The sequence below is a fragment of the Myotis brandtii genome, unplaced genomic scaffold, assembly GCF_000412655.1.
Source record: "Myotis brandtii unplaced genomic scaffold, ASM41265v1 scaffold332, whole genome shotgun sequence".
Classification (NCBI taxonomy): Eukaryota; Metazoa; Chordata; class Mammalia; order Chiroptera; family Vespertilionidae; genus Myotis; species Myotis brandtii.
This window is the reverse complement of record NW_005362797.1, coordinates 1,369,741-1,397,190: the sequence shown is the minus strand read 5'-3', so window position 1 is coordinate 1,397,190 and position 27,450 is coordinate 1,369,741. Positions and strand designations below refer to the sequence as shown.

The window sequence follows — 27,450 nt, the reverse complement described above, 5'->3', positions numbered from 1 at the left end:
GGGGGGGCTTCCCGCCCCAGCACTTAGCCGGGTGCATCTAGACATTCATTTGTTCCTTGTTTACCATCTGTGTCCTCCAAACGGAGGACCGTCCCTTGCACAGGAAGCTCGTAAAGTTCGGCTGAATGGGTGAGTGGCACCCCATCCTCCGGTTCCCTTGGTGCCGAACCTGGCACTTGTCTTTGATTCTTTCTGTCCTTGGCCATCAGTCTACTGAGAACCCAGGAATAGCAGAGCCCAGTGCCTGGCCCTCTGGACCTTGCCCAGCAGGTTCCACACCTTGCCTGAGGCCCCGCCCCTCCATCGGTGAGTTGATGGTGCAGCTTTTCCTGTCTCCAGGTTCTGTCCCCTGTGGCCCAAGTGTTGTCACCACCGCATCCTTGGCTCAGGTGTCCTTCCTGGTTCCTTCCTGCCACCCATGGAAGTAAGTGCCCATCTTATCTTCTCCCTGACTTTCTGGACCCTTCAGAGTCTTCACCCATTTAACTCTTAATTTTATATTGTTCTCCCACATGCCCACCTCCAGAGACAGGCAGGTCCTTGTCTGTTTTACAAAAACCCACAGGCATGGGCCTCTGCTCGTGCTATCTTCACTTTGACCCCTCTTCCTTCTCTCTTCTGTCTACCCCAACCCAGTTTTTTCCTAAGGGCTCCGTTTTGAAAGCCCATCTCCTTAGTGGAATCTATTCCTCTCTGGCCTTCGGCATGGGTAGTCTGTGGAGTTGATAACAGTCTGCCATCTCGTGAAATGCAGAGCAGCACAGGTGGTTTCTGGAGCAAGGAGGCTGGAATCGCAGAGACCTAGGTCTGAATTCTTGTCCCACCATTGGCTAGCTGTGTGTCCTTCAGCAAGATCATTGCTGTTACTAAGCTTCGTGTTCTCATCTGTGATGTGAGAAGAATAATGTGTTCCTCTCATGGATTTTTAAAGACCAAGTGATAGGCTGATGGTACAACTCCTGGGATATCGAGAACACTCAGTAAATACTATACTGATGGTCATGTTCCCTCTGTTGGTGCTGTGGTCTGAGTTGTGTCCCCCTAAAACTTGTATGTTGAAGTTCTAACTCCAGTGTGATATCTAACTGTATTTGGAGATACAGTTTTTAGGAGGTAATTCAGGTTAAATGAGGTCATAAGTGTGTAGTTCTAACCAGTAGGATTGGTTGCTTTATAAGAGGAGGAAGAGACCAAGATCTATCTCTCTCTCTCTCTCTCCACACTGGCCCACTGTGGACAGGCCCTGCGAGGATGCAGCGCGATGGTGGCCATCTCTGAGCCAGGAAGAGAGGCCTCACCGGGAACCGACCCGACCGGGCAGCATTTTAATCTGGACCCGTGAGAAATAAATGTCTGCTATTTAAGCCACCCAGGCTATGGTATTTTGAGAAAACAGCTTGAGCTGACTAATACAGTTGGCTTTCCCTCTAATGAGATAACGATTTGTTGAGCTGACGTTAATTGAGCGCTTATTATGCATCAGGCAGTTTCTCATTTAACCTTACATGTCTCATCTCTCAGTGCTCATAACCACCTAGGCAGATTGGTTAAGTAGCTTGCTGAGGGTCCCATGGCCTACCAGCACCAGGATTAGACCAGCTACTGCACGTGTGGCCTTTGTGAGGTGGTGCCTCCTGGAGGTGTGCAGTGTGTGCCCTGTGACCTTCATGGTGACCCTGACAGGAGGCCATGTCTCTGACTCCAGATGATGAATCCCTTGATGTCAAGCAGTGCCTTATATTATATCTCCAGGGGCACTTAGGAAATGCTACGTGCACAGGAAGCAATTAAAAAATAATTTTCAGTAGGCTAATTTTTCCCCAACAGATCTCCTACTTCTGGGAAAAAGAGTGAGATTTTTACCTTAACCAATTTGGCTCAGTGCCTAGAGCATCGGCCCTCGGACTGAAGGGTGGATCCCAGGTTTGATTCTGGTCAAGGGCATGTATCTTGGTTGCGGCTTGATCCCCAGTAGAGGGCCTGCAGGAGACAGCTGATCGATGTTTCTCTCTCATTGATGTTTCTAACTCTATCCCTCTCCCTTCCTCTTTGTAAAATCAATAAAAAATATATATATTATTTTTTTTAAAAGAAAGATTTTCCTCCTACCCCAGGTCCCCCGTGCGTGCCCTGAGCAGTGTGCTGTCAGCTCAGGCATTCGAGTGCTGAGGTGGAGAGCCCACCATGAACTTCTGAGCCAAGGAGAGGAAGGGAGGGTCAAGTCTGCAGTGGCTGCTAGTAAACCTTTGTTAAGTTGGAACCTTCTGTTCCTTTATTCTTTCTGTGAGAATGGCCCTCATGGATGCGACTGTGCACATTGGTTCTATAAGTGGTTCTTGTCTTGTTTTCTTTCTCCTTTGTTTTCTTCTCCCTCTTGTATGAGCTTAAGAGATCGGAAGGAAGGTCAACCAACTCTCTCTCTCTTCTTTTTTTTTTCCTTAGTCTTTATTATTCAGAAATAAATGTGCTTCATTCCTCAGGATCCAGATGGCTTTGCTAGTAATTAATGAATCCCTCTATTCTCAAAAGTTGATGAGTTTGGGCTTCTGAAAAGATGAGCCACATGAAGTCTAACAGGTTCAGAGTCTTGGGGTTATAGCTGTACCAGGACCCTGTGCACAGACAATGACATATATTCCTTATCAGCACATTTCTAATTTATACCCCACTTCCCTTTAGTAAGGATTACATAGACATATGACATGTTACAAGAAGGCTGTTAAAGTAAAATTCGAATATAAACAAACCCCTTAGAGCAGGGGTGGGAACCTTTTTTCTGTTAGGCCATTTGGAATATTTATGACATCATTTGCGGGCCATACAAAATTATCAACTTAAAAATTAGCCTCCTATATTTGGTCATTTAATTGACTCACCCCTAATGCCTTGGGAGGGCCAGACACGTTCCCCATCCCTGCTGTAGAGAGAGAGAGAGAGAGAGAGCCAATATTTCAAATTCTTAGGCTGATATGTTTGCTGTGGTTGAGTGACCTGATAGCCAAGGTGAAAATGGAAACTGAGCAAATTACATAATTCTGCTTCTCTGGTAAAATGCCAATTCCAGAGGGAGTCCTAATTCTCAGGTGTTAGTTTCTAAAAAGAATACATTGTGGGGCTCTTTCTCCCAGGGATATAAAACCACATAATTTACAACAGGTACAGGAACCCTCACTGTAGTGTAAGAAGTGATCAGGGCTTTTTTTTTTTTTTGCTCATGCTGTTAGTTATGACCCTACTCTTCTTTGCCCCTGGATACTTCCTGTAAATCCTTCAGGCTTTGAAAGGGGTCACCTCCTCCAAGAAGTCTTCCATGCTTCTCTCTGTCCAGGCCGGCTGAGTCCCTCTCCTCAGTGGAACCATAATACTGTCGGTATATCTTTATCTCTCTGCCTCCATACTGCTTTTATGTTGTCTCTTACAGCTAGACCAGGTGTTCCCAGGACTCATTCCTGGTATTGTGGTAGGTGTGTGGCTCTATGTAAGGACCATCCCCTGTGTTTGCTCCCTTTAACACTCGTACGTCCCTCCTCACCTCTGTCTGGAGAAGGCCGGCGTGTCGGGAGATGTCTTTTGTTATGTTGTGTGTGGTGGGAAGAACCAGACATTCTCTGACTATTCATAACGATTTAGACATTGATAAAAGTCCCATTTCCCAGTTAATAGGTGAAAGCATATGAATTGCTTTATATTTTTGTGGGACATATGCTCAGTTCAGACTCCCTGAGGTCTTATTCAGATTACCGAAAACCTGGCCTCTGCAGTGTAATTCACAGATGGTACTGGCTGTAGCCAAAAAAGAAAAAGACGGGGGGAAAACAAGCCCTCGTGTTCAAAACACAGAACTGCTCGAGTGCTCTGAGCAGTAGGGTGTCGAGGGGATGGTGTTGGGCTGGGCCTGCCCCCCACTTCTACCCAGCTGGACCCTTCCCTCTAGGAGGGGGAGATGTTTCACTGTAAGCTTTTGTCCCCTGTTTTCCCTGCCTCGGATACTACCCTTTCTTTCTTTTAAAAAGATATTTTTATTGACTTTTAGAGGGAGAGAGAGCAACACATGGATTGGCTGCCTCCAGCCAGATGTGTGGACCGTGCACGGGCCATGTGAAGCTCTGGAGATAGTTGAGAGGATCAAGCAAAAGGCCTGGGGTCAGCTTTATGTTCATTTATGCAGATGTTGGCGGGGCACTGGACTTGGCAGACGCTCTGCAGGGCCGGGACTCGGGTGTGGAGTTAGTTAGGGAGGGCTGTTAGGATCATGCCCCCGATGTTGTGGCCAGATTCCAGAACTGATCCTCTGTCCTCAAAACCCAGGCGTGATTCCCATAACGCGGGAAAAGAGATTCGATTCTTTGCCTTTCTTAATAGTTTTTATTTGCATTCCTTTGTTTCCCAAAAGGTAAAAGTTGCATAATATTAAATACGTATTTTAAATGTCCTCTTATTTTAATACTTAAGAACCATTTTAAACATGAGAATGTTTCTTTTTAAACATTTTTTTCTTTCTTTTTTAAAATTGATTTTTTAGCGAGAAGAAGGTAGACAGAGAGAGGGAAATATTGATGTGAGAGAGAAACATCAGTTGGTTGTCTCCCAAACGTACCCTGACCAGGGATTGACCCTGCAACCTGGGTATGTGCCCTGACGGGGAATCGAACCAGCCACCTTTTGGTATATGGGATGACACTCCAACCACCTGAGCCACATCAGCCAGGGCGAGAATGTTCCTTTTATTTAAAAAAGATGGGGCTTGACTCTGTGTGACACACCTCTGCTCAGTGATGAACATTCGATAACAGACAGACATGTGCAGTTTAAGAGTCTCTCCCAGGATACACCCAGGCGGCAGGGATCTCCCCAGACGGCTCTGGCTCTGCGAGAAGGTGTCCTGGGAATGTGCAGGCACCGCCATTCCAGGGTGTCTGGGTATTCCCCAGCCGATGCGGCAGACATGAAGTCATCCTGAAGAGCTCTCGCAGCTCCCACCTCTCTACACACGCATGCACGCAGACACACACACGCACATGAACGCAGTATCCTGGGAGCACTTGATTTTCTGTATCAGTGACTGGATAATGTGCTCAAGTAGCAAGAGCTTTGTCCTCCGGAAACCTTCCCTGTTGTGTTAGTCAGCTGGGGCTGCCGGAACAAGGAGCACAGCCTGGGGGCTTACACAACAGACAGGTACTGTCTCACAGCGCTGGAGGCTGGAGGCTGGAGGTCTGAGATGGAGGTGTTGGCAGGGTTGGTTTCTTCTGAGGCCTCTGTCCTTGGCTTGTAGACGGCCGTCTTCTCCCTGTGTGTGTGCCTGTCCAGATTTCCTCTTCTCACAAGGACACCTGCCATAGATTAGACCAGAGCCCACCGAGACGACCTCATTTAGCTTAATTACTTCTGTAAAGATCCCATCTCCAGATAACAGTCACCTTCTTCGAGGGGTTAGGGCAGCCGTGGGCAAACTACGGCCGCAGGCCGGATCCAGCCCGTTTGAAATGAATAAAACTAAAAAAAAAAAAGACCGTACCCTTTTATGTAATGATGTTTACTTTGAATTTATATTAGTTCACACAAACACTCCATCCATGCTTTTGTTCCGGCCCTCCGGTCCAGTTTAAGAACCCATTGTGGCCCTCGAGTCAAAAAGTTTGCCCACCCCTGGGTTAGGGCATCGGTACGTGAATTTTTGGGGGGGGGGCACACTTCAGCTCCGTACACCACAGGGATGTGTGGAGTACTGATTCTCTCTGGGATAAGACTTTACCCATGGTGATAAGGTCACTGCTGCTTCCTTTTCCCTCTTCATATTCCTGTTATTAAAACATTCAAACCTATACAAAAAGTGCAAGAAGAGTATAGTAACCACCTATCTACCCTACTCCCTAGAGTCAGTAATTGTTAACATGTTATATGTGCTTCATCTTTATGTAGAGATATGAACCAATTAAAAGAAAGTTGTAGGCTTTCACCCTTTAAAATGTCAGCACGAGTCCCTTAGGAATGAAGACATTCTCCTGTGTAACCTCAACACCATTATCGCACCAAGAAAATTTAAAATAATTCCTACAGCATCAGATATGGAGTTCCTATTCAGATTTCTCCAGTTGTCCCTCCAAGCCTTTTATAACTATTTTGTGTTTTGTTAAAACTAGGACCTAATGAAGGTACAGGCATTGCAACTGGACTTTTATCTCTTTCGTTTCTTCAGTCTGGAATGATCATACCAACCCCCATCCATCCTTTTTATTTTTTTGAGACGATCAAGGCCAGTTGTTTAGGGATGGATGCCTCACATCCTGGGTTTGGCTGAATATTTCCTAGTGATGTTGTTCGACTTGTCTCTGTGTCCCCTGGAAGTCACCCCAGATTCAAGCTTGTTTCAGCAGTTGCCAGGTGATGCTGGGTGATACTGACCAGGGTGTCTCGCCGCCAGTGATGCTAAGTTCGGGCACTGGCCTCAGGTGGCGATGCCACTTCTCTCCAATGGATGATACGTTTTTTCCCTGTTGCCACTAGCCCATAATCTATGGGGGATCTTTTGGCACTGCCTGCATATTCATTGATGATTCTTGCCTGAATTGTTTCACTGGAGGGTTCCAAAATGGTGATTTTTTTTTCTTCAAATTTTATCATTAGTTCCGGGTTACAGTTGCAGCTATAATGGTTGTATTGTAGAGAAAATGATTGGTGTAATTAATCATCATCTCTAATGGTGGCAACTGAGTCTCTGTGAGTATCTCTGTGGACTCCTAGGATTTTATTTAGTCAGTGTTTTGTAATCAGTTGTAGCCATTGTTTGGGTGTCCCTTTTCAGCTGTTTTTTCATGTTCTTGGAACATGCCCCTTTTAGTCTCTGAGTACTTTCTTGCTTTTTTTTTTGCACAGAAATCTCCTAGGCTCCTCTTAGCCTTCCCATTTGCAGAGTGGGAGGCATCTGTTTCTCCTTAAATCCTCGATTCCTTTTAGTGGAAAATGGTATGTAGAGACCAAATCTGGGGGTGCTAACGTTTTCAGAGCTTGCAGTCCACAAAACTAAGGACAAAGAGACTCGGGAGTTTATTGATCTCTCCACGTCACATTTAACATCTCTGGGCATTCCTTTACATCTTTGATTTCGTTCTCAGAGCTTCTTTGCTTGGCTCCTGATTCTGTGGATGCTCTCAACACATTCCCTTTTCGCTTTTACTCTGCAAGATCCGTAAAATTGTTTCAAAATTCTGTTGTCTGTTACTGTTAACAATAATTCTGATTAAAACATAGCGTTCTTTTGTAGTTCAGTTTGTCCTTTGTATGTACATCCCGCTAGGTTGAGTCAGTATTGAGTTCAAAAGCTATGTGAAAGGATTCTTTTCTCTGTGCGGTTAGGCTGCCAACTTGACCCTCTAGCTAGGTTATTTTGTTTGCCTTACATTTTTTTAAAATTTTAAATTATATGGCTTGCTCTTTTTTTAAAAAAAACCACACACACACAACCTTATTGAGATATAGTTTAATACATTTATAATAAACTAGAGGCCCAGTGCACGGATTCGAGCACTGGTGGGGTCCCTCAGCCTGGCCTGCATCCTCTTGCAATCTGGGACCCCTCGGGGGATATCGGACTGCGGGGATCGGGCCGAAACCGTCAGTCCGACATCCCCCAAGGGATGTAGTAGTGAGCGAAGTGGCCGGCGGCCAGGGAGGAGCCCCGGCTGGGCACCGTGCTGCTCCTGCTCATCCTGGCCCTGCTGTGCCTGCTGCTGACGCCGCTGCTGAGTCTGGCACCCTTCAGTCATCTGAGCGGTGCTCCCCCTGTGGAAGCGCACTGACCACCAGGGGGCAGCCCCTGCGTTGAGTGTCTGCCCCCTGGTCGTCAGTGTGCATCATAATGACTGGTCAGATGGTCGACTGGTCGCTTAGGGTTTTATATATAGATGCACCATTGAAAGTGTTTTGATTAATGTGCCTATTCCTATGTAACCGACAGCTACAGTGGAGAACAGAATGATTTCAGCACCACAAGTTGCTCTGTGATCCTTTGAGTGGGTCTCCTCTCTCTCTCTCCACCCAAACCCTCAGGCAACTACTGATATATTTTCTCTCTCAGTAGAGTCGTTTTACCTTTCCTAAAATTTCATGTGACTGAAATCATAGAATAGCATACTTTTATTTCTGGCTTCTTTTACTCAACTTAATGTTTTTGAGAATCATAAATATTGTGTGTATCAATAATGCATTCCCTTTTATTGCAGAGCAATATTCCATTTTGTGGAGAAATCATAATTTGTTTATCCTGTCACCAGCTGATAGAGTGTGGGTTGTTTGCTGTTTTTAGGGATGAATAAAGCTGCTCTGAATAGTCTCTCACAAGTCTTTGTGCAGATCTGAGTTCATTTCTCTCAGGTAGACTTCTAGGAGTGAGATTGCTGGGCCCCATGATAAATGTATGTTTCATCTTATAAGAAAATGCCAAGCTGCTTTCCAAATCGGTTGTGGTAGCTCCCATCCCTTCCAAGGATTTGTGGGCGAGTGTTTCAGTAGCTTCCTGTCCTGACCAGCATTTAGTATTGTCGGTGGTTTCAGTGTTAACCATTACAGTGGGCGTGTGGTCACATCTCATGATTTTAATTGTGTTGTTCTCCTTTTGATTGCATGATTTCTTAGTTCCCAAATCAACATTCTATGGAAAAGGATAGTCAGTGAGGTTTTAAACATATTTTTCTCAATCCCACTATCAAAGGTGTGGTTTCAAGGACTACCCAGTCTGTTGAGCTCCGTGTTGTCACTGGGTCATGAACCAAAATGGAAATAGTCTCTACCTTTATGGAGCTTACATATTAGAGAGAGAGGAGACAGACATTAATCCAGCAACCTCATACGTAAATGTAAAATCATGACTTCGCCATGTGCTGTGTAAAGAGCGTGCAAAGGCTGTTGTATCTGTATTTCATCATGGGTTCTCCAGAAAAGTAAATCGTCTTACGTGCTCCCTTTCTTAATACTTATTGCAAAATTCCTAAACTGCTGTTACTCTGGGGCCTGTAGTGACAGGTTCGAGCCTGGGAGAGTAACCAGCAGCCTGCAGTTGGAACCCCGTCTGTGGAAACGCCATGATCAGCCTTCCCATGACCATGTGGCTTCAGAGGAAGTTGGCTATCGACTTGTTCCTCACACAGCCCTGGTTGAAACATACTTTCAGTGTCTTTAAAACTATACCGGCAACACGTGGTTTGCACTTAATGGTGTTAACTGCCTTTTTAAAATTTTGTTTTTAACATTGTGGACACACTAGATTTGAATCATTCCTCAGTGATTAAAGAATGTCGATGCATGTTGTGTTACCAGTGTTTTGTTTTTTAAAAATTACATCTTGTGAATTTGTTGGGAGATTTCCCACCGCCCTTCCACCCATGAGACAGCTCATCGTTTTTATTTAGATTTGAAACTGGTGTATGTTTTCATTTCCTGGAGGTCAGTGTGACTTGGTACAAAACACCAATGGCCTGTCTTCATGAGGAGGTTGACTGTTAACGTCTTAAATGCTTAGAAACTTTATTTGATTCAGTGTTGTTAGAGTAATTGCATTCATGCCACGTTGCTATTATCTGCTCTATAAAGTGTTTGAGATAAGAGGTTGTTTGAGTCAGCCCTTCTAAAACTGGAAACTTCACTGACACTTGTCCTATTTGTGATTTTTATGCAGTTACTGTGAGTCTGAAACATAATAGTAATCATTGTTCACTTATAAAGGACTTCTACAGAGAACATTTTTGGTAACTATACCTTCCTAATACTGTAATTGAGTAGTCATGTTTGAAAGCTTGCTTCTCCTTTTAAGAAGACAAATTCTCCTACAAAGTATACAGCAGAGTACATTGTTTTGGAAGTATTGCTGGTATATCCCTCCACCCCCCATCTACCTGTTGGCTGTCCTCTGTGACTTGGAGAAATTGCAAGGGAATTACGATGTACATATTGTGGCGTGTGGAGTCCAACAGTGAAATTCTAGGGTGATCGGTTCGGTGTTTATTTTGCCAGTCACTGTCGTGGCAGGATAGATGGCACACTGAAACCCGAGGAACACTTCATAAAGGGTTGGCTCCCAGCAGTGAGCAGGGACACAAGAACCCAGCAAGGATGGTGCGCCCCCCCCCCACCCCAACATCTCACATGTACAAGTGGGAGAGGGTGGGGCTCCTGGTGGGCAGGTGGGTCATGATGGGAGGTTTTGGTTTTTAATATCTAAGGATCTTTCCTTAATTTAAAAGGCCTAACCCTAACCCCACACTCTTCAGTTAGGTTCTAATGGTCTTCATTTTCAAGCACTTGACAGTTACATTCCCGCCCCTGGGAGACGGCACAGAGTCTGGGGGGATTTCTCCCAAAGACGGGCCTTCCTTCCCCCACAGAATGGGAGTGCAGAAGGTGGGCCGGCCTCTCTGGGGGCACGGAGTACGCCGCTCCGCAGGCTCTTCTGCACGTGTGGGTGACCTGGGTTTCCACGCAGATTCTCCTCGGCTTCAATGGGCAGCGTGAGCTACCATTCCTGAGTGCCCCGCCGGCTGGACGCTGTCCTTGGGGCTGCCACACGGGGGAAGTACGCGCCACTGTGATGCATGCACTGTTGTGTTCTTGTTTTGAGGAACAGCAGCACAGTCGAAACACCCCAAAGTCCAACACTTCTTTCTGTTGTTTTAAATGGTGGATAACCTTGTCTTATATGCACTTTCAATCCTTATTATGTACTTGGGTGAAAAACATTTCCAGCAGGCTGGGCTTTCTTGCGGAAGCAGCGTGGTTTGGCGGGAAGGTGGAGGCAGCTCAGAAGACTGAGGTTCGAATCTTGACTCGGTTTCTGGCTGATAATGATCTAGGGCAAGCCCCTATCATTTTGGAGCTTGTTTTCTTGGCTATAAATGGACTTAATCTTCTCAGATTCCTTCACTGAGTTGTTCAGGGCCACCTGAGGTATTTGATCGCCCTTTGAAATTTGCTATGCAAACGGAAAAGTGACGTTTTGTCTGCAGTTGGTCACGTGCCAGCAATGCAAATACAGACTCATAATAATCATAGTAACTTTTGACTTTGTTTTTTACTGGACATGAATGGTTAAAGAAAGTGTGTGTGTGTGTGTGTGTGTGTGTGTGTGTGTGTGTGTGTGTTTGTGTAAGAAAGTATTTGTATGCATGCTCCCATGTAAGGATGTACATTACTTAAGAAAGCATTTGTATGCATGCTCCCATGTAAGGATGTACGTTACTTAGTATAGGTCTGTGGTCGGCAAACTGCGACTCGTGAGCCACATTCGGCTCTTTGGCCCCTTGAGTGTGGCTCTTCCTAAGCCTTCGGAGTACCCTAATTAAGTTAATAACAGTGTACCTACCTATATAGTTTAAGTTTAAAAAATTTGGCTCTCAAAAGAAATTTCAATCGTTGTACTGTTGATATTTGGCTCTGTTGACTAATGAGTTTGCCGACCACTGGTATAGGTGATCCAGGAATCAGTGGTGATTTGACTTGGAGAGCCGCGTGGTGCAGTTTTATGCAGTTGGCTGCCTACCTGATAATGGTGTTTGTCACAGACTCTTGTTTTGATGGTGAGGATTAGAGGTTCCTGAGCCAAGACTGGTTGCATTTGATCTTAGGCAAGTTCCTTAACCTGTCTGAACGTTAACTGCCTTATCTGTAGGGTCAGAATACTACCTACCTGGTGGGTTTGTTGGGAGAATGAAACGAATTAGTGCACAAAGGATGGCTAGGCTAGTGCCCAGCACAGGCTCAGACCTCAGTTAATGTTAATGGTTATTGCTGTTGCTTCTGTTACCGTCTCTACTACTATGTCTGTGTGCACCTTGAGTTCCAAGTTGGACTGACTTTTAGGCCAGGTGACTCAGCACTATACTGAGTTGAGATGTCTTGTGTGTAAGATTTCCATGGGTAATTAAGGGCTGGCTGTGTTTGGAAACCTGAATTAATCATGGGGGCAGGGTCTCTGCGAGTGTGGTTGGTAGGTATCCCCGTGTGTTCCTGGACAACGCACCCGAATTTCCTGTCTGTCCCTCCCCCGGGGAGATCGGAATACCGGCTACAGCAGTTCTTACCGAGATCTGGTTCAGGGCTAATGAAATGCTGATCGGGGTGCTTTTACACGTTTGCCAAAACGTGCAGTGTAAAGTGTTGTTAAGCTGGAGATTTCCCCCTGCGCCGTGTAATCAGGTAACTCGTAACCCCTGGCGGACTCTCGCTCTGGCAGTCCTCTTGTTTGCTGTCGTGTCGCCGTGTGTAATTGTCAGTTATTAATCAACCTGATGAGTTTCTGGTTGACTCCCTGGAGGAGTGTTCTTTGTGTTCTGCGCCTCAGGTTGCAGGGAGTTCTCAGGTGAGCTGAGAAGTGTCCGGTCACAGATGTGTTGTCTCAGGTGCCCTGTGGCCCAGTAACAATCTTCTAGGTCACTGGGCTTGTGGCCCTGGCAAATCCCCATAGTGACCAGTGCTCCGTTGTGGCACTGGCCTTCCCAGGTGACACACATCACCTTGTCACTCACACTCAGCAATCTGCTGGATAGATGTGCAATTACTGAGGTTGGCAGCTCCCCCCTTTTGCAGGACCACACGGAAACCGTTTGTGATGATGAGATTGAGGACTAATCTAAATTGTTTTTTTAAAAATTGTTATTGATTTTTTTAAAAAAATTTTTTTAGAGAGAGAGAGAGGAAGGGAGAGGGAGAGAAACATTGATGTGAGAGTGAAATATCAATTGGCTGCCTCCTGCATGCCCCCTACCAGGGATCAAGCCCACAACCCGGGCATGGGACAATGCTCAACCACTGACCCACACCGGCCAGGGCTAAATTGCCTCTTAAATACTCTGAAAGGAGTGTTTAAGGGCCTCCAAGAGAGTCAGTGTGGGGCCAGGAGGGGAGGGCTTAGTCGCCATGGTGCCACGGCTGCAGGCAGCTGCTGGAGGTTTTCCTGTGCTCTCACGTGTCCTCGGGTTCAGGTCAGCTAGTCTTTTTGGGTAGACTGTTCATTTGAACTTTCCTGAGCATTAGTCACAGGATTAGTTCATCCTCGGACTCCACCTCCCTTTCCTCTCACCCTTCTCTCTCTCTCTGTTTGCCTGGAACATGATGAAGCCTGTGGTGAGTTCAGGATTTTTTTCTTCCCTCATCTCCCTCCCCCAACAAATTCGGCCCCGCCCTCTGCTCCCATGGGCTCGGTCCATAGCTTGGCCAGCATCTGCCAGAACTGAAGAGGAATCCTTCCCACTGACAATGCCATGTGGGCATGTCGCTTCCCCCACTCGGATCAGGGATGGTTTCAGGGTTGTCTTTGTAGCAGAAGCCACAGCGGCGGGGTCCAGGCGGTGCTCAAACCCCATTTGTAGAAAGGTCTCCTTTGCTGCTGGAACACTTGTGCTGACTTTGGGGGTGCTATAAAGGCAATTTCTCCCTGCGAGGGGGCTCCCGTTGGTTACAGCCAGAGGCTGGGGGAGTGTGTGACGGTTGGTCCCATGGCCAGTGGTCCCTCCTTACAGAGCAAGCAAGTTGACAACCCAGTGTGCATGTTGTACTGGGAGAGAGGGTCTTTGTGATTTTTTTTTTTTTTAAGTAAATGGCCATAACTCCGGCTCCGTATGCTCACACCCTGTTAACTGTAACTTTTGCCTGGCCAACCACTTTGAGTTGTGGAAATAAGGTGATCACATTATATGTGCCACTTAGATAAGATCCTATTGGGACATTTAAAAATAGATGAGTAACTACGGACAACCAGCAGATAAAGTGGCAGTCGGTGGGCCAGTGGTAATCCAACCAAGGCCGCCTCTGCCTTCAGACCACATGCGCTTATTACCCTCCATAAAACGTTATTGCGCTAATTATCACTGAGGCATCTGAACCTAAAGGAAGCAGAGGGGCTGGGAGAGGGCAGGTTCAGTCCAGAGCCTGAGCTGCCTGCCCCCTTCCCCTCTTCGCTTCCTTTACTGTGTTTATAAAAGTCCTTTCCTGGGTCTTGAACTTCTAAAATAACTGAGTTTTTGTTTCTGACAATGTAATGAATGTTGAATTTTATCTCCTCTCATGTCTAGGAGCTTTAAGTCAGTTTGCTTTTTGAAGAAAAAAAGAAAAAGCACGTAAGAGGCGATTTAATAATGTCTTTAATTCTACCGTGTGTCCTTGAAATTTGCTTAAACCAATTTTAACTTTAAGACTGTTATTAAAACATTTCAAAAAAGGATTATATCCACATTTCAGACAACTTTATCACATCATTGTACATTCCTCTTTCATGGATGATAAATAAAACCTTCAATTTGCATATCTTTGTTTCTGTAATAAAGTTATTGGCAGTTTAAATGGTCACGGAGGATTTATTTTTCTATCCATATACCCTGTGGGAGTGTGTGTGTGGGGTGCGTGCCATGCCATAGCTTGAATTCATCTGAGAAATGCAAGTCTCAGACCATGGCTGGTAGGAGAGGTGTATGAAAGCACCCAGTTTCTCACACTTCCTGTGTGCTCTGAGTGGGAAAAATTTAAACGTCTTTGTATCTATACTCTTTCTCGGCCTGCACAGTAATCCTGGTGAGGTTTCAGACAGAGGAGAATAGTGACCTTTCCTTGCCAAAGGCCCCCAAAGGACAGGTTTGCGAACCTAAATTGGGAGAATCCAGGTTGGATAAGTGCAGTGATTTTAGAGATGCCAACTCTTTGGCCTTCAGACTTGGTGTATGAGGGCACGTGTGCGTCTCTGTGTGAGTTCCGTTGCTTTATTAGCGCTTACGAGTGTAGAGCTTGACAAGATTCATAAGTAAATATATTTTAGTTGTTTGATTATTTTATTACTGATCGTTGGTAGCGCACTCGCCCTTGACCGCCTTTGGCAGTTGGAGAACAGTAGTCTAGAGCAGCGGTAGCCAAGTGGTGGTCCGCGGACACTGGTGGTCCGGTCCGTGAGGTCCAAAAGGTTGGCGACCACTGGTCTAGAGAGTACATAAGAGAACTTGTTTCAACCCAAACAAAACACCTACTAGCTCCCCAGTTGACATGCTTCAGACTTGGGGCCCTACCCCCAATCCCGTGGAAATCACATCCCTGGGTGCCCGAGGGCAGAGACAGAACAAGGCTGTGGCAAATAGTGGGGGAAGGATAGTCACTAATGAACTGGTTTTCCCTCGCATTCCCCTCCTCCAACCTCACCAGGCCAGGTTCCTCCCAGGGGTCAAGTTGGTTTTAGGCAACTCTTGGGGCTACTTTGGTTTTATTTAGGTATTAATGTAAGGAAATTATTGATTCTTCGCACGTTGATTAACCCCCCTCCGCCCCCACACACACAGCTGTCCAGCTGCCACACTCCTGTGCCTTCCCCACTGTCCCACCTGCGTTCCCTTGCCCCGTATTCACAGACCTCAGTGGAGGGAGGGGTGTTCAGAGACGGCCGGGGTGCGCTTCTGAAAGCGCTATGGTGCTGTAACGTCTTCACGGAGCTCACGTGCCTGAATATTGTACCAGTGACATGCTCATCATGATTTCCATCTTTATCGCTGTTAGAACACAGCCGTAGAAGAATAGCAAGGCCGTTTCAGGAGAAGGCGATTTCTGTATCTGATGTGCAGAGGACCCGTTGGGAGTGAGCTGGAAACCCTCAGCGGCTGGTTATCAGGGGCTCTGTACCCAGCGAGCTGCGGCCTGTCCTCCTGCTTGCAGGCCTCCCCCCATTCCCCCCTTTTGCAGGACCACACGGAAACCATTTGTGATGATGAGATTGAGGACTAATCTAAATTGTTTTTTTAAAAATTGTTATTGATTTTTTTAAAAAAATTTTTTTAGAGAGAGAGAGAGGAAGGGAGAGGGAGAGAAACATTGATGTGAGAGTGAAATATCAATTGGCTGCCTCCTGCATGCCCCCTACCAGGGATCAAGCCCACAACCCGGGCATGGGACAATGCTCAACCACTGACCCACACCGGCCAGGGCTAAATTGCCTCTTAAATACTCTGAAAGGAGTGTTTAAGGGCCTCCAAGAGAGTCAGTGTGGGGCCAGGAGGGGAGGGCTTAGTCGCCATGGTGCCACGGCTGCAGGCAGCTGCTGGAGGTTTTCCTGTGCTCTCACGTGTCCTCGGGTTCAGGTCAGCTAGTCTTTTTGAGTAGACTGTTCATTTGAACTTTCCTGAGCATTAGTCACAGGATTAGTTCATCCTCGGACTCCACCCCCCTTTCCTCTCACCCTTCTCTCTCTCTCTGTTTGCCTGGAACATGATGAAGCCTGTGGTGAGTTCAGGATTTTTTTCTTCCCTCATCTCCCTCCCCCAACAAATTCGGCCCCGCCCTCTGCTCCCATGGGCTCGGTCCATAGCTTGGCCAGCACCTGCAGAACTGAAGAGGAATCCTTCCCACTTACAATGCCATGTGGGCATGTCGCTTCCCCCACTCGGATCAGGGATGGTTTCAGGGTTGTCTTTGTAGCAGAAGCCACAGCGGCGGGGTCCAGGCGGTGCTCAAACCCCATTTGTAGAAAGGTCTCCTTTGCTGCTGGAACACTTGTGCTGACTTTGGGGGTGCTATAAAGGCAATTTCTCCCTGCGAGGGGGCTCCCGTTGGTTACAGCCAGAGGCTGGGGGAGTGTGTGACGGTTGGTCCCATGGCCAGTGGTCCCTCCTTACAGAGCAAGCAAGTTGACAACCCAGTGTGCATGTTGTACTGGGAGAGAGGGTCTTTGTGATTTTTTTTTTTTTTAAGTAAATGGCCATAACTCCGGCTCCGTATGCTCACACCCTGTTAACTGTAACTTTTGCCTGGCCAACCACTTTGAGTTGTGGAAATAAGGTGATCACATTATATGTGCCACTTAGATAAGATCCTATTGGGACATTTAAAAATAGATGAGTAACTACGGACAACCAGCAGATAAAGTGGCAGTCGGTGGGCCAGTGGTAATCCAACCAAGGCCGCCTCTGCCTTCAGACCACATGCGCTTATTACCCTCCATAAAACGTTATTGCGCTAATTATCACTGAGGCATCTGAACCTAAAGGAAGCAGAGGGGCTGGGAGAGGGCAGGTTCAGTCCAGAGCCTGAGCTGCCTGCCCCCTTCCCCTCTTCGCTTCCTTTACTGTGTTTATAAAAGTCCTTTCCTGGGTCTTGAACTTCTAAAATAACTGAGTTTTTGTTTCTGACAATGTAATGAATGTTGAATTTTATCTCCTCTCATGTCTAGGAGCTTTAAGTCAGTTTGCTTTTTGAAGAAAAAAAGAAAAAGCACGTAAGAGGCGATTTAATAATGTCTTTAATTCTACCGTGTGTCCTTGAAATTTGCTTAAACCAATTTTAACTTTAAGACTGTTATTAAAACATTTCAAAAAAGGATTATATCCACATTTCAGACAACTTTATCACATCATTGTACATTCCTCTTTCATGGATGATAAATAAAACCTTCAATTTGCATATCTTTGTTTCTGTAATAAAGTTATTGGCAGTTTAAATGGTCACGGAGGATTTATTTTTCTATCCATATACCCTGTGGGAGTGTGTGTGTGGGGTGCGTGCCATGCCATAGCTTGAATTCATCTGAGAAATGCAAGTCTCAGACCATGGCTGGTAGGAGAGGTGTATGAAAGCACCCAGTTTCTCACACTTCCTGTGTGCTCTGAGTGGGAAAAATTTAAACGTCTTTGTATCTATACTCTTTCTCGGCCTGCACAGTAATCCTGGTGAGGTTTCAGACAGAGGAGAATAGTGACCTTTCCTTGCCAAAGGCCCCCAAAGGACAGGTTTGCGAACCTAAATTGGGAGAATCCAGGTTGGATAAGTGCAGTGATTTTAGAGATGCCAACTCTTTGGCCTTCAGACTTGGTGTATGAGGGCACGTGTGCGTCTCTGTGTGAGTTCCGTTGCTTTATTAGCGCTTACGAGTGTAGAGCTTGACAAGATTCATAAGTAAATATATTTTAGTTGTTTGATTATTTTATTACTGATCGTTGGTAGCGCACTCGCCCTTGACCGCCTTTGGCAGTTGGAGAACAGTAGTCTAGAGCAGCGGTAGCCAAGTGGTGGTCCGCGGACACTGGTGGTCCGGTCCGTGAGGTCCAAAAGGTTGGCGACCACTGGTCTAGAGAGTACATAAGAGAACTCGTTTCAACCCAAACAAACACCTACTAGCTCCCCAGTTGACATGCTTCAGACTTGGGGCCCTACCCCCAATCCCGTGGAAATCACATCCCTGGGTGCCCGAGGGCAGAGACAGAACAAGGCTGTGGCAAATAGTGGGGGAAGGATAGTCACTAATGAACTGGTTTTCCCTCGCATTCCCCTCCTCCAACCTCACCAGGCCAGGTTCCTCCCAGGGGTCAAGTTGGTTTTAGGCAACTCTTGGGGCTACTTTGGTTTTATTTAGGTATTAATGTAAGGAAATTATTGATTCTTCGCACGTTGATTAACCCCCCTCCGCCCCCACACACACAGCTGTCCAGCTGCCACACTCCTGTGCCTTCCCCACTGTCCCACCTGCGTTCCCTTGCCCCGTATTCACAGACCTCAGTGGAGGGAGGGGTGTTCAGAGACGGCCGGGGTGCGCTTCTGAAAGCGCTATGGTGCTGTAACGTCTTCACGGAGCTCACGTGCCTGAATATTGTACCAGTGACATGCTCATCATGATTTCCATCTTTATCGCTGTTAGAACACAGCCGTAGAAGAATAGCAAGGCCGTTTCAGGAGAAGGCGATTTCTGTATCTGATGTGCAGAGGACCCGTTGGGAGTGAGCTGGAAACCCTCAGCGGCTGGTTATCAGGGGCTCTGTACCCAGCGAGCTGCGGCCTGTCCTCCTGCTTGCAGGCCTCCCCCCATTCCCCCCCATCTCCCCCCATCCCCCCCCACACACACACATAGCTGGTGGTAGACTGAGGACACTGCGCCAGGGTCCGAGAGACATTCCTGCCTGGACCAGGGGTAGGATTTCTCTTTTCCATCCCTCTTGCTACTTTTGGGTGAAGGGGGGAGGGTGTCTATAAGAGCAGAGTGGGACATTTATTTAAAACACTGCAAATGGTTGTTAGGAACTTCCAACCGTATGGAGTGACTTCTTTTGAAATCTTTCCTTTTGGAGTAACTGTCTATTTTGTTCTGGAAAAAGAACATTGATGTATCTAGAAAAAAATTCTTTGTGATCAGTTTATTTTTTTCTTCTCTTTCACGTACTTGGCTATTCTTCAGCTCATTTTCTTAATATTTCTAAAATTTAAAAATTCCTCCTGATATCTTTATAGACTATAAATTACAGGATGTTCGGACAAAAAGGGCCTTTAGGAATCACTCACCTGCCAAGTGTTTTGTAGTTATATGATGCCATGGTCATCCATTAGAATAAATTATTGTTCTATGTTGGTTCTTCCCCCCCTCACATCCCCCCCTCCTCAGTGTCACCCAACTTCTCATGTGACTTCTTTTGACAGAGAGGAGAATTAAATTGTTGACCTGCCTTTCAGATGCTGGGTATGGTGCTAGATTAGATGCATTCTGTTCATGATCACACTTAAGCCCAACATGACGTGGACAAGGTAGTGTGACCTCTAGCATACAGGCGAAGGAACTGCCGGGCAGCTGTGTTGACAAGGGCCATTCAGGTTGGCCCCTTTGTTGCTTGGGAGCCACGTGTGGGGATGCAAACTGGAATTCGGGGACGCATTCTGGAATTCTTGGGAAAGCCCTGGCACTGCTTCTGGCCCCTGTCGTGGGCACCTTTGCCTCTTACCATCTAGAGAGGCCCGGGGAACAGGAGCCTAAAGGAACGAGACTCTCTAGATGGGGTTTGGTAGGAAGGTAAGAGGAGGTGCAGTGGGGACATCTCTAGCAGGCTGTGTATTCCAGCGGGGCATGCCCAGGTGGGAGCTGGCGGATGCTCTGAACCAGGGGTGTGGGCATTGCGTGCGCCCGCAGGAGGTGCGTGTGGGAGCACATGCGTGCATAGCCTTAACACCTTGCTGTCCCGCAGTGTATTCCAGCGGGGCATGCCCAGGTGGGAGCTGGCGGGTGCCCTGAACGGGAGTGTGGGCATTGCGTGCGCCCACAGGAGGTGCGTGTGGGAGCGCATGCGTGCATAGCCTTAACACCTTGCTGTCTGTCCCGCAGGCTCGTCTCTCCCCACCTCTGTTTCCCTGTGGCCTTTTAGCCAGCTCGTGCAGTCACTGCAGTTGTTTATTGCTTGTCTTCCTCTGGAGGTTCTGCCCCCTCCCATCCTTTGTGTCCTGATGGCCTGCCCAGCGCCCCATACTCCCTTAGCTCCCTACAAGTGTTACTACAAGCGTTGTTAAATGACTGGCTTCAGAGTGGGGCCCAAGGAAGTATGAATGGGTTTTTGACCCGTTGAAGTCTGGATTCTTGCCTTGTCTGGGGGCTGACTCTGAGTTTTGTGGGAATGGCAGAACCTGGGGCCCTGAGCTCTCAGCCCTGGACCACCCCTCCTCCATTCCCCCATTCCTCCTTCTCTTCCTCTCTTTCTCCTGTTTGCCACCTTGGGCCTGAGGAGCCAGTTCCCAGCAGAGGAGGAGCCAGCTGCAGGGGGTGGGGCAGTTTTGGGAGCAGAAACTAGGCAGGACCGGGTGTGGGGGTGAAGCAGGGCGCCTCTCGGGGACTAGCTAGGTATCCACAGCGGAACAAACCTCGGCTGTTTCCAGGAGACCTAGCCTGCCTTCCAGATCCTGGGAAACCTGTGTCTTGGCTAGAAAGGCAACGGCAGAATCAGCAGCTCGGGGCCTCCTGCCTACACAGCTGCGAGTGTCCTGGTGCTGAGTGACTGGACGTTATTCCGGTTTCCCCGTGAGCCCACGGATCCCAGAGGGAACAGAAGAGTGGCCTCAGAGGGCAGCCCTCCCCGCTCCAGGACCCTTTCTTCTCTGAGGCTGCTCCTTCTGCCTGACCCAGCTCTGTCATCCAACTCTGCCCGCCCCAGCGTATGCTCTAAATTTGCTCTTCTCCCGCCCTGCCCCAGGGCAGTGTGGAGGCCGAGCCTCTCCACTTAGGGAGGGGGTGGCAGGGACCACAGGGCCCTGGGCACCCAGGAGGCCTTGATGCCAGAAGTGACTCCAGGCATGGCTTCCTCAAAGTCTCATCCCTCCTGGCTTCTCTCAAGGGACCAGGTGTGGCTTTGTTTTATTTTCATCCTTCCATTTTCACCTCCATCTTAGTGTATCCCATAACAGAATGCTTCCTTTGGACCAAGGAAAGTAGCGTCAGACAGTGAAAAACAAAAGTTGTGCGTGGTTCTTTTTTTTCCCCCCCCGATGAAATCTGCATCTCATTGCACAGTTTGACAAGTACTGCTGCTACAGGGCAGGGTGGCCTGGCTGGAGCTCAGTGTCAAGGAAAGCTGGCTGTTCCATATTTTTATCCTCACCATAAAGAGAGCAGTATTTGTTGAGCTTCTGACGTGTGTGTGCCGAAGACAGTATCATCCGATTTAATCCTCACAACAGTCCTACGAGGCAGGTATCACTATATCCCTGCCCTTTCACAGATGAGGAAATGGGCTCAGAGCAGGTAAGTAACTCGCCCAAGGTCGCACAGCTGGGAAATTGAAACAAGGCTTGGTCCCAGGTCTCCCTGACTCCAGTGTCCATGCCAACCAAGTAAGGGCTATCCCTGGAAAGCTCAGTAATTTACTTCACTGCCCTTACAGATGCGTGGAACTGGCCAAGAACAGGAAAACGGCAGTGTGAGGCAGCTCGGAGGGCGCTGGAGAAATGCAGGCTCATGAATACCAATTAACCTATTGGAACATGCTCAGCGCATAGAGTTAAGAGCCTATGGGGTGATTTAGTCTAATCACCTAATTTATAGATGAGGAAACCAACCCAGAGAGGTCGATGAACTGCACAGACACCGTGATTTCAGGAGGCAGTGACATGAGGTGTAGCTCAACTCATCATCCACTCTTATTACCGGTGGGCTCCCTCATTCCATTCTGTGTCTATACCTCCTGTGTACCCCCAACCCCCCAGCGGTCCCCCTTTCCTGCCTTCGAGCTCTTGACTTAGATCCTCATTGGCACCCTCTTGCGAATCCCACAGGACCCAGCCCAGCTCTCCCAGCCCCTGCAGACCCCTTACCTGGTTTTAGGGCCCCAGCACTGCAGGAGCTCTGAGTCTGAACTCTGGGTTCGCGTGTAGAAGCTGAGGACAGGGGCAGTGAAGGCTGGATTGTGGTTTTGAAAATACAGTGTCTGGAAGCATAGCCTTGTCTATTCGTTTACGTTTGTGGCTGCTTTTGTGCTCCAGGGCAGAGCTGAGTAGTTGCGACAGAGACCATATGGACCACAAAATCTAAAGTATTTACTCTGACCCTTTAAGAAAAATTTCACCAACTCCCACTGTAGAGCAACCAGCTGATGTTGAACCTCTAAAGCGAGACCGCCTCAGACCTCCCTCTGTAGGTTCAGGAGCTTTTCCTGTAAAGGTTGGGATCGCCAAGGGCACAGCAGAGGGGGAAGAGGTGGCGGACATCCAGCAAGTTCTTTCGATTTCCTGGATCATTCTTTTTTGTTGTTGTTAATCCTCCCTTGATATTTCTCCATTGATTTTTTTTTTTAAGAGAGAGTGGAAGGGAGAGGGAGAGACAGAGAGAAACATCGATGTGAGAGAGACATATCGATTGGTTGCCTCCACCACATGCCCCGATGGGGCAGGGGGATCTAACCTGCAATGGAGGTACGTGCCCTTGACCAGAATTGAACTTGAGACCCTTCAGTCTATGGGCTGACACTCTATCCACTGAGCCAAACCGGCCAGGGCCATCAGTCATTCTTAATACATCAGCGTCTCAAAGCTTGTATGTTCCAATGAGCCCTGAATTTTCCCCTTTCCCAATCTTTGATCCACTGCGTTGCTCAAACCAAAGACTTACTTTTTCTTTTTCTTTTCCTGCCACTTTTTCTTTAACTTCTAATCCATCACCAGCTCCCGTTGGTTCTCCAGAGCCCACCCTGAAGCTGTCCTCTCTTCTCCATCTCCACTGCTCTGACCCGGCCACCATGGCTGGATGGAGGCCTCGGCTCCTAGCAGCTCCTGTCTTTCAACTCGTCACCCTCTTTATTTTCTTCACAGAAGCCATTACGGTCTGTCATGGTCTTGCATAGTTTTTTCTCTTTACTCTCCTCTCCCCCCTCTAGAATCCAGGCTTCAGGAGAGTGGACCCTGTTTGCCCTGTTCTGCATTCACTAATGTGTCCCCACGTTGCCTGGCACACCCTGGGTACCTTATGGATGAGGGGATGGATGAGGTGGTTGGTGTGGGAAACACCCTCAGAAATGACATATCAGAAACATCAAAAGGATGGTTTCAAATTTGCCAAGAACATGTATCCAGCTCCCTGCTCCATTTTGATGTAGGTCCTGTCCCCTCCCCCCCTTCCCCAAGTACAGCCCCGCCCTGCATGGGGTGTCACGTTGAGAGAGCCCTTCATTATTGCTGGACGTGGACCTTATCCCCCCACAAGTGACAAGAAGAAAAAACATGGGAACCATTGTCCTCGGCCAGTGTTTACCTCACTTTTGGAACCCAGATTCCTAGAAGTGTATGTTACCTTGTGATCTATGTGCACCTGTGTACATGTGTACACACTTACACGTTTCACAAAATACTACTTGCTCCAGGCATTTTCTAGTCTAGTCTATTTGGTTCTGTTCTGTTCCATTAAAACAGTGCTGGCTGTTAACCCATTACATGGATTTCATGACCCGTTCATGTGTCATAGTCCTCAGTCTGTGAACAGTGTTTAAGTTACGGTCAGAACTCACCACCTGGGGCAGACCCCGAACGAAGACGATGCCAGGCAAACCGCAAGGTGCTGCCGTGCAGGTCCATGAGCTGCCAGAGACGGCCCTGGGTCTAGCGCTCTCAGGAAAAATGAAAGTCACTATAGAGGTTAGATTGAGGGTTTGATTTAGTTGTTGTTCTTATCTCTCTCTTTTTAAAACCATTTCTCACTAATCAGTTCCACAATATAGGCTTCTCTTGTATGTGTGTGTGTGTGTTTTCCCTCTTATGTACTGATGTTTTTATTGCTAACAGGAAGTTGTCTGCTGTTCCCCAGGTGTTTTTTAATTCAAAAACAAAAAAGGTTGGTTCCTTCATATCTTTTTACTCATTTCCCCCCTTTACTTTTTACATTAGTTTTTTTCAAACTATGTGTGTGTAAAATATATATTGATGTTTATACGTTTATATATTATATAATATATATTTATATAATTATATTTATATATGTATATAATGTGAAAGTGTATCTATGAATGAAGATCTTTCTTCCCTTATAATTTTGAATTCCTTAACATTCAATGAAACATAACCCACACAGTTATGGTAAAAAAAAAAAACACCACAACCACCCATATTATTTAGATAAGATGCAGATACCTCTGAAAGCTCTTACTCTCAAACATACTGCACAACTGTAATAAAATTATAGCCTTCTCCCCTCCATTAAATGTAATTTTTCCTGACCTAAGAAATGAGCATTCTCTCCTGCATGTTTCCATCTGAAATGTTTCCAAGTCAACCTTCCTACAATTTTGAACCCTAACATGAAACCAAGGAGAAGGCTTGTAAATAAGACCCAGTCATTCCCGCTCTCTGCTGTTCGCTGTCTGCTGTCAGGTCATTGGCAGGATTAACGAGACTGACAGTGTTGCCGTGGGTGTGTCCTGAAGAGGTGCTGCTTTTGTTTATTTTTGGCTCTTTGGAAATTCTGAGATCCTGAAATTAGTGACTGGTCTGTAAACACCTATCAGGTTTTCTGGCCCCTCTCACTATAAAATGCAGGACTTGACCAAGGTAGACACCATTATGATCCAAAGCCCAGGCAGATGGCTGCAGTGAATGAATGAACTGTGACTATGCGCTGACCAAGTCTGCAATTAAACCTCAGCTTGATGATCACTGTACAAAGATTGGGCCAAAGAAAACTTCCAGCAGCTAGGTTACTGTGAGCCAGAATTGGCTTCCTGAGCAAAGGAGAGGTGCAGTAGAGGAAACATGGAGTGAGGGGTGCATAGAAGGCTGATGGAATAATTGGCGGGGGGGGGGGGATCTGAGAGAGTAGGAAAGCTCCTCCAAGTGAATTTGTTAAACTGCACCCATGAGTAGACTCTTACCTTCTCCTGCCACCAGCTTGCTGATGGATGGGTTTGGGGGAATCGGATGTGATTTACTGAAAGGCATTGCACAGCCAGCTCTGCTCTCTTCCTTCTGTCAGAAAGATGTTCATGACGTTGTCACCATTTATTGGGACCTGCAGGTGCTGCCCCTGTTCTAGGTGTTTCACAAGCCATTGCTGGCCTCCATCAGTCTCTCGGGCCTTTATTTTGCCAACGAGGAAGCCAAGACTTTCTGTGGGACCATGGCTTGCTCAGGGCCGCACAGGAAATGTCAGGCTCCAGAATTTCTGTTTTTATTGTAACTCCGCCCACTTCTTGCACCTAGGTCAGTTACCTTGTGAAATGTTACCCCCACCCCAGCCCACCCCCATCCTGTGGTCTTCCCATTTGGTTTGTAAATAGTGTGGTAGTATAATCAACAAGCGACTTAGGTCAGGATTAGGAGAAACCACATTCTTGGCCTATTGTTATTTCCCTGGGAGGGTCCATTGTCCTTCCTTGCTTGGTCATGTTTTTCCCCTGTGAGATTAACGACCTAACCCTGAAAGCCGCCTTGATGAAAACAAAAGCCACTGGGTTCCCAGGGCTCAGATCACCTCTCCGCAGAAATGGTTGGGCTGCATGTGAGCCTGGGCCCTCCAGGTAGCTGGTTTGGGGCCTTGTGTTCAAGTGGATCAGAAAGGCAGGTCCCACTGGGCCCCCCATGGGTCTTGGATGCGGTCAGGGCAGGACCCCACTGCTCAGGAGTTGCTGGCTCTTGGGGGCTTTTGTGCTTTGCTTGATATTATCCACATTCGGTAATTATGGTCTACCCTGCACCCCCCCCCCCCTTCCTCCACATCCCATAGCTTTTCGCTTTCTTCTAAAAAGCGAGTCAAGTGCGTCTTTTCCAAAGAAAAGAACAGAGGGTCCACAGTAGATCATTTAGTGGCCTAACTGCTTTAACCATAAAGTCTCCTCAGTTCCCTGCACTTAAGCATGTCAGACCCGTGGCCGGCGGGCCACATACCTCGTTTGTGGCCCACCAGCTGTGAGTTTAACATGCATTCTCTGGGCTTGGAAATGGACACATGAAAGAAAAGGCCACAAAGGGATGCTGGATTTTCCCAAGTTGAAATCTTTGGCATCTTTACACAGCGGGGTGATTAAACTGGGAACTTGGGTCTGATGACCCATGTTTGGGGTCAGGGCTGCGCCTGGGAGCGGGTGACTGGGGTGACGGGCTCCCGCTTCTGACCTTGGCCTTGAGCAGTTCCCTGCCCTCAGCCCACCAGCAAGAGTTAATTGCGGTTCCCCTGCTTGCTGATGGTGCTGCTAGTAAAGAATTCTAATGCATTCTGTGAATAAGTTTGTAAGTAAATGACTTGGTGAACTGACTGAAATACACATATTTTTAAGCTTCTTTAAAGATTTTCAGACCCACTTATTTTCCTCAGAGATTTTCTTGGGCTCCCCCACCCACTCCCTAGTAATAGTTAAGCAATTTTCTTGTTTGCTCTCTAAATCTTCCTGGAGTACAATAGTTCTGAAAATAAGAGAGTCCGTTGGCTGGAAACATGGGGTGGGCATGGGTTTATGTAATTTGACTTCTTTTCTCTCCAAATCAGTAAATATTTACAAATGACCTTATCAAACAGCCCGGGTACATTCGGTCACTTGAAAGCAGTCGGAGCAGGGACTGCCCATCGGCCAGCTGCCAGTCCCATGGGCTTCGCGGGAGAGACTTTTTTTTTTTTAAATAAAACGCACCGTCCACAGACCAAAAGCCTCCCACAGAAAGTGGGCCTCAGCAAGTCTTTCTCATTCCATGTAACCAGTTTTATAAAATTTGCATTTTAAAGTTGGACTTCTAAAGACAACCCCGTTAGGCCTGGAGCATAGCGCTGGGAACAGAGGAATCGGAAGATAAATGCAGGCTGGCTTAGGTTTACCACAGCCCCAGTTCTTCTGTTTCTCGGGGGAGAATTACAGAATTCCACTTCAAGCTTAAATGTCATACTTTTGCGAGTTAGTAGGAAAAAAGGAGCAGATTACTTTTCTGGCTTGCAAAGCAGTACCATGTAACAGGGTTTAAAAACAACAACAATTCTTGTTTTTTTAAAGTGGAGATGGAGAGGCGTCCTTAGCCCATGTTTTCTTTCACTGTTTCAAATCTGGCATTTAAAATTCATTTTTAGAAGAGAATACGTGTTCTTCAAAGTTGACACTGAAAAATAGTAAAGGAATCTAAGTGTTTTTGGCCGTTAAGATAGGAACACGACAATATTATTGTCTCAGCCTCACCTGGTAATATGTTCATTTTGTCTGTCAGACTTCACACGAGTTACACTGA

The 27,450-nt window shown here is 47.1% G+C and overlaps 1 protein-coding gene across 8 annotated transcripts in view; it reads left to right on the top strand.

Moving 5' to 3' along the window:
- Positions 1 to 27,450, top strand: part of FOXN3 (forkhead box N3) — a 377,361-nt gene that overhangs the window by 171,993 nt on the left and 177,918 nt on the right. The window lies entirely within an intron of this gene.